General features: G+C 34.4%; 1 protein-coding gene across 2 annotated transcripts in view; it reads right to left on the reverse strand.

Annotated features, from left to right (window-relative positions):
• Nucleotides 1-4,061, reverse strand: part of LOC128858151 (proline dehydrogenase 1, mitochondrial) — a 58,429-nt gene extending 54,368 nt beyond the window's left edge. For both annotated transcript variants that reach the window (XM_054094163.1, XM_054094162.1), the window contains exon 1: nucleotides 3,951-4,061. The gene's annotated coding sequence lies outside the window, so the exon portion shown is untranslated. The remainder of the gene's footprint in view (nucleotides 1-3,950) is intronic.
• Nucleotides 4,062-7,893: the final 3,832 nt, after the last annotated feature.

Genomic DNA, 7,893 nt, shown 5'->3' on the forward strand with positions numbered 1-7,893 from the left:
AACTTGGACCTACAAAAAATATGAAACATGATTTCTATCAGATATGACGGCTAAGAAAAAGGGGTGAAACGACCTTTAAAAAATTATTGCATCATGGGTAGCATTCGGTTCGCATTTATATTGTGAAAGCAAAAACTCTCCTATGCTATTTTTATTTTTATGAGAAGCAGAGCGCACTTTAAATGCAACAAGCAATTTAACAACAACAATTGTAAACGATAACACCGCTCGCCGGGTAAGTCTAGGGGTAGTATTTTTATACTATAAGTACCTATATTTCTAATAAACCTCAATACATAGGCATAAGTACATATACGAGTATTTGTTTAGCTTTTACTTGGTATTTACTTTTTATTCCATTCATCAAAATGTTGTTGATTTTCTTAACAAAACGATTTAGTAACCACCTTACCCTTTACTATGAGTTCTAACTGACAGGCATGCACTTGTCTTAAAACAATTAAATCTCAGTAGCAGATCGAATATCACTATCACCTGACTTTCAGAAACGGTCGGTGTGCATAGAAATATAGTTTTTGCAAACTACACAAATATTACACAAAATTTGCTTAAATAAACTAATGAGGATATCCTTAATCTCAATACTATGTTTAATATTATTTAATATGAAGTGAGACAATGTCACATCAGTACTCCAACTAATATTTTATCACTAGATCCTTGTCGAGGTCGAGGGTTCCCATAAAGACTGTGCTTCCAGAGTTAGTTCGTCGTCTGGTGCCGTCTTCAAAACGGTTAATTGAGAGATTTATCTTGACACCGAGAGATTCATGGTGCTTATACTTAGTACGAAAAATTTCAAATCATAAAACATTGCAAATGAGAGTTTCTAATCGTTACACCTTTATAAAAGTGTGTCCCATTGTGCCTAGAAAGAGTACTCTTGTTTATGGGCTTGGTGATTCTAAAGAAAAGTAGAAAAGTGTTGCTTCTGATCTTTGTAGAATATTTCACTTTTAGGTCTGCATGGTGGTAGGAGCTCGCTCAAATTGAGATTTGTTTTTGCCAACCATAATAGAACATCTTTCCTCCATTACATGGTGGTACTGCGTGATTTCTTCTCTAGCAAACTGATAAACCATTTCGACGACATATCCTGGTCACCTAGGCGGCCCGATTTTAACCCTAATAATATCCTTGTGGGGGTACCTCAAAAGTAAAGTTTATGAATAAAATCCAGCGACAATCTCAGCACTAAAAGAAAATATTGTATGCGAGCTGAATGGCACTTTGCCAGAGAGTCGTACGGAGTACGTAGATCAGATTCCAAGAGTGTATCCGACGTAACGACCAACATTTAGAGGAAACAATTTCTTTGTAATAATTATTGAAGTAAACTTTAAGCGCCCGCCGTAGCCGAATCGGTTGGTGCGTGATTACCATTCGGAAATCAGAGAGAACGTAGGTTCGAATCTTGGTGAAAGACCAAAATGAAGAAAACGTTTTTTTTTAATAGCGTTTGCCTTTCGGAAGCAATGGCAAACCTCCGAGTGTATTTCCGCCATGAAAAAGCTGCTCATAATAAATATTTGCCGTTCGGAGTCGGTTTAAAGCGGTAGGTCCCTCCATTTGTGGAACAACATCAAGACACACACCACAAATAGGAGGAGGAGCTCGGCCAAACAACCAAAAAAGGGTGTACGCGCCAATTATATATATATATATAAACTTTTATCATTAGTAATTCTTTCTTAATTTGACTTTTGATTCCTAATTCTGCTACCGGACACTCTATATTTACATTTTCATTACATTACAAATAATTGTCTTGCCATAACTCGGCTACTACGTAGGCAAGTAGCTTTTATTTGACAAGTAACTACTAGTGAAAACATAAATATGAGTTAAGTTATAGTTATTTAGATGTCACCCATGACAATTTTGTGGCCGTAGATAATTAGTTAGGTGCCGCCAAAAAGTAGTTATCAAAAAATCAACAGTTTAAAGTTACCGCTAGTTGATTTCAAATCAATTTTTGAGTTATTCTTAAGTCAGATTCATTTTCTGCAGGGTAATTACATATGTACATATCACACACACACTTGTGTTCAAAATAATAGGAGTAGCGCGACGAAGTAGCAAGTTTCAGCAATATTTTTTTAGTATTTCTTTATGTTTTTATTGTAGTGTGGTACATTGTGAAAAAAAAAACAACAAAACTATTTTAAAAATTTAACAAATTTCAAAAAAAATACCTCAAAACTGTCAAATTTTTATTTAGAGCCTTTTGAAAATTTCTGAGTATGCAGTTTTATAGCCCATTTAGTACTAGCTTAACAAAAAGCAAATTTCAAGTGGCTCAATATTATTGTTGATTTTTGAAAATTTTATTACGCTGAAGTATTGAATATTTTCTTCCATATAAAGACTACTTTCCGAACATGTTTTATTTGGGAAAAATTCTCAACATAGTAAGCAAAACAAACTCCTAAAAAATTAACCCTATTTTTGAGCGAATTGAAACTCACATTTTAGCATACTAAAATTGAATGAGCTATAAAACTGCATACCTTAAAGTTTTCCAAAGATTCTGATTCTCATTATTATTATTATTATGAGCGGATTTTGAACTGCGACGTGAAAGAACTGTTGTACCCCTCATAGATTCAGAATATTTCTCTGAGCCCAACTTGCTCAATAAATTTAGTTTTTGCCCTATTTAACTGAGCTTTATGCTTCTACATTGTTTTCCCACTTACGTACCAATGCTGGGCACGATCTCATCATATGTTTGGCGGTTTTATCTTTTGATTTAAAGATTGAAAATTTTGATAACAACTTTTTTAAATTTGTTAAAGTTTTGTAAATTTTGTACAAAGTTTGGAGCTTTATTGTAGAATGCGCTATACTTTTATGAAGGCCTACAAGCAAATTAAATAAAAAAAAGAGTTAGAAATTGGTAATTCGTTGTACTTTTATTATTTTAAACACATTTACCATATACTTTAAAGTATAAATTAAATATTTTATTATGATAAAAAATGTAAAAATCAGCTATAAAATTCTCCTATAAACTGTCTCAAACACAGTAAGTTTTGAAATTATTTGAAATAATGTACTCGTTACCACTCTGACATTTTTTTACTGACAACACTAGTTGTGAATCAGTACATTTCTCTCACTAGATACATATGTATGTAGTTGGGGGGGTTTCTTCACAGGCTATTTAATACATATGCTCGCAAAAGTATACACATGTGCATATACATATATGCATGTATGTATGTATGTACTTATATAAATGTTTGTAGTGCCTTCCACAAATCATTTACTCAGCCTCGTATTCCCGCTGGTGCTGGAGGCGAATAGAGCAGAAACAAATTCATGTATACAAACGCAGTCAATGGATAATTTCAGCATATCTCTTGACTCGATTCGGCTCAGCGACTGAGCAACTTAACGTAACACAAACAACGTGCTACCCACGCCACTTGCTCTAAGTTATATAACTTTTTTGCAGGTCCTTTCAATTTCGCTCTCCCATTTTGTTCTTCTATATATAGAAATTGCCACAAAACCGCTTCATTTGAATATTCTTCGTTACTTTTATAAATCATTAATTAAATAACCGATAAAAAAACCAAAAACATGCCAAAAATCTGCTAAATACAAACGTTTCGCTAAGTCAGCACACTTTTTCGATTACAAAGCCCGACGATTGCGTTTTTTGGTGATTTTGAAAAAAATCAATACATTTTGCATTCTTCACTTATTATACACTGAGATGTTGCGGGGTACTGAAAATTTAAATAACATTTTGTTTTAATTAATTGTAAAAACTGCAGCTTTTCACAAATTAACTTGAAATCTGTGTTTGCTAAAAAAATTTGCGATTGAGAGAATTCGTATGTGGATATACACTGCTATGTATGCGGAGAGTTCTCAGGGTAGGTACATAGCAGGAATATATGAAAGGCAACGGCGAATACCTTTTATTAAGTTTTGGCCTACCGACCAGCAAATCACTAGTCACGAGCTGAACGGCGCACGACTGACTAACTAAGGCCAAGATCTGACGAACTGAATCGAACCCAATTTGCAAACGGTGGTGACGATGATGACGACGACAGCGGCAGCGGCAGCTACTGCGGCGACGATAAAGTCGATATGACTGCAAATTACACTCAGTGAGCATACGAATAATGCATACCATCTACATAAGAGTTGAATACCGGTTCTTGCTTTCACGCTATAAGCTGCTCGCATGCGATGCTCGGCAGGAGGCGGTTGGTCGGTCGGGCGGTGAGAAATGAGACACACTGGCGAGGCATTGATGGTGATGAATTATATGTACTTGTCCGTACACACGTGAAAATTATATGGATATACATATCTATGTATGTACGCACATACCCTGCTGGGAAATCCTGAACTAGTGAAACCTTCTGCTTATCATATGTAAGTAGCGCAATTTGATGAATCGTAAAAGCGGAAAGGAAGAACCCAATTAGCATAGAATTAGGAATTAATTAAAATACCAGATTATGCAGATTGAAAGAAAAATATGACCGCAACCAGATGGGCAACAGACATACTAAGTTAAGTGGGGTTAATGTAAGCCAGGAAGATGATAGAAAGAAAAAGTTGTTTGTAAAGGTAAAGATGTTAACTAAGCTCTACAGTAACTTAATATTTGATTCACTGAAAGATGTGCATATTTCCGCTGTGGGCTCGAAAGTAAAGCACAGTTTCCGATATAAGTCGTGATGTAGAGGATGTGGTTGTTCGAAAGTTGTTCAAAAGATACAAGATAAATTATCAAGTATTAAAGATTACGTAATCTAATATTACATACTTGCTTCTATTAAATACAATTAGTCAAGTTTAATGCAGATTCGAAATTATCACTGATATCTCCTATCTTTCTATGTTTAGCATAGAAAAAAGAAGGGGCGCAACAATTAGTTATGGTACTGAATTCGCTACAAACGCAGAAATTCAGTATTACTGGATTTCCCTACAGGGTATTGGACAAGCATATATACACCCATACATAAATGCATGTACGAGGTAACAAAATATACTTACGTATAAGGAAGGTCATGTGGGTTGGTCGAGAGAAAAGAACAAGAGGCAGAGAAATGACAACGCGCATGTCACCGACTACATCTCCATTGGAAATGGTAACAATTCTTATAGTTTGTGAGAGGTGAAAAATGAAAGTACAAAAGTGTGCACCTCATTGAGTTTTTCGCCGTTTTAGGCCTTATGCACACGATGATTTTTCCATGTCTTATACGAGTTGGATAACACAGGTCCTCATGGATTTGAATGGAGCTTCGGAATGAAAAGTTTTAGTTTGTTGAATGAAACTTTTCGATGTTTTAAGAAGAGTTACTGTTTTTTTTCATATATTTATTTTAAATAAAAAAAAAAAAATATTGTACACTGCACAATAGATCTCTTCAGGTCGCAGTGCACAAACAGCCAATCAAATTGAATTAGAACATTTTTTTTTAACATCGGAGTCTTTTTAATGCAAGAGTAATGATTAGTAATGAAATAAAAATAAAAAATCAAGTTCGAAATTGTGATTTGTCTTTATGTTTCTATGGGCTTTCTTATATTATCAACATAAACCGACAAAAGCAAACTTTTTAAGCTAATAATGGATAATTTGCATTTTATGCATTAAAAAATAAAACATGATTTCTTATTGTCGACTATCAAATGGCTTTTATTTATCCAAAGATATACCGAGAGATAGAGGGGCGTTATTTTTCTAAATTATCTTGAACAGAAGCAAAGTGTTGTTTGTCACAAAAAAGTTAGTAAAAAGCTTTCGAAATTTCAAATATTTTATGGCATACACTTTTGGACGTCTTAGTTTCTCGTGAGAATGTGGTATGAATTATGAAATAAAATGGGAGACACTTTTACCTAAAACTAGTTGAGTCTAAAATATTGGAATGGCCTGATATTATTCCCGACCAAGGACTGTCCTATCAGCGGCATTCCTCACAAATTAGGGGGATAATAATAAGACACGATCTGTGTGCACAAGGTCTTAGATTTGGGTTATGCCAAAGCCAGATGCCTTTGTTGAAATGATTAACGGTATATCATATGGTGTAAATACGAACTCACCAACTAGAAAAGTCCATTTTATTATGACATCCACTTTGAAAATACTAAAATGGAATGTTTATACATGCAGTCTGAGTGTCTGAGAGATAGGCATATATAAATATGTATGTATATTATGTATACACCATATTTAAACTCGCACTAAACTACTCCTAAATTAGTAAACACTAATTAGCTAACGCAATTAGATATGATTATTATTTGTTTAATTAACACGTTGACTGCCAGCAAACAATCAAAGCTGAAGCCATAAAATTTTGTCGTAGAATTGAAAACGAAATGCCACTAAATTTTTGTACTGTGAGAAATTGGTCTCAGAAGCATAGAACAATGAGCTGTATTCAGAACAACGGAGGACATATTTTTAAGGATAGGAAGTATGAACATTTCCTTCATTTCCTATTCCAATTAGTTACCTTATTTCGAAAGTATAGTATCTTAAGAAAATACTGTAAAATTTTCATGCGGAAATTCCCAATATTATAGCTTCTATAGCCCATTAACTAGGTGGAGAGCGGTCCGTGCGAGGCCAACTAATGTCTACTTTTGTAAACATCTGTCATTGAAATTCACGAAAGAATCGGAGCTGTTTAAAGGAAATATTGAAATTTGGTATGAAGGATATCCATAAAAAGGATATGACTGATTGATATATTTTTGAAGTATCTCTCAATACAAAAGCGCATTCAAAACAATATTAATTTTATTAACCTAATCAAGGTTACTGCACGTGTTTCAGTTAGTCTTATGTAGGTAAGAGCTAATATATATAAAAAAAGCATATAGATAAGATACCAACCACTTAATTAGTATTATTCTTCTTGTTCTTCTTGATTGGCACGATAACCCTTAAGCGGATTTGGGCCGAATTCAACCAACGCGCCAGTCGCTTCTTTCTCTTGCTAACCGCTGCCAGTTGGAAAAACCAGCCAGTTGGTGAAACCAAATCCTTCTCCATCCGATCTTTCTAACCCTTTCTCTTTCTTTCTCTGCTACCACCAGCTGGCACCGCAGTGAATACACTCAAAGCCGGAGCGTTTGTATCCATTCGTATAACATGACCCAGCCAATGAAGCCTCTGCACCTTTATTCGCTGCACTAAGTCTATGTCATTTTAAAGCCCGTATAGCTCATTGTTCCATCGCCTGTTCCATTCAAGCCATCTTTACTTTTTTTGACGTTCAAAGTTAAGAAAATTTCATTGAATTCAACTGTTTGTGCATATTATTGACATTTTAGTTTTGGGGAAAAAGAAGTCCATTATTTTTGCGTAAAATTTTTGCGCAAATATTTTAAAATCGCCGGTCAACTTCGATTATTTCTGTGATTTTAACGACATTTTCTTTAAGGTAGTAGTCTGGTCAAATACTAATTTTTTATAGATATTTTTTAGGAATTTTTTTTTTAAAGAAAGTAAAATGCGATCGTTTAGATTTTATAGTTTCTACATATTTTTTTGTTAAAGTGTGGCACCAAAATGAGCGTCTTAAAAAACAGATAGGTGGCTTGTCAACGGGATTTTGGCTCTTCAGAACTTCTGAAACGTTTGTTATTCTGTAGGATTGTCATTCTGGCAAGTGCTACAATGGGATTTTTTTTTAAATAACAAAATGGAGGACTTTTGCGGGATGGCCGGTGGAAAGTAGTATGGAAAGTTGGCCTTAAATCAAAAATGACTGAACGGAATCGGTATCATAAACATCATTTACATTTTCAGCAGCCTCGCTTGCATTTTGCCCTTATCAAAGGAAAACTGTTCACTTCTATTGTTATTAGCGTGTAACT

This window comes from Anastrepha ludens, chromosome 3 (genome assembly GCF_028408465.1).
Source record: "Anastrepha ludens isolate Willacy chromosome 3, idAnaLude1.1, whole genome shotgun sequence".
Taxonomy (NCBI): Eukaryota; Metazoa; Arthropoda; class Insecta; order Diptera; family Tephritidae; genus Anastrepha; species Anastrepha ludens.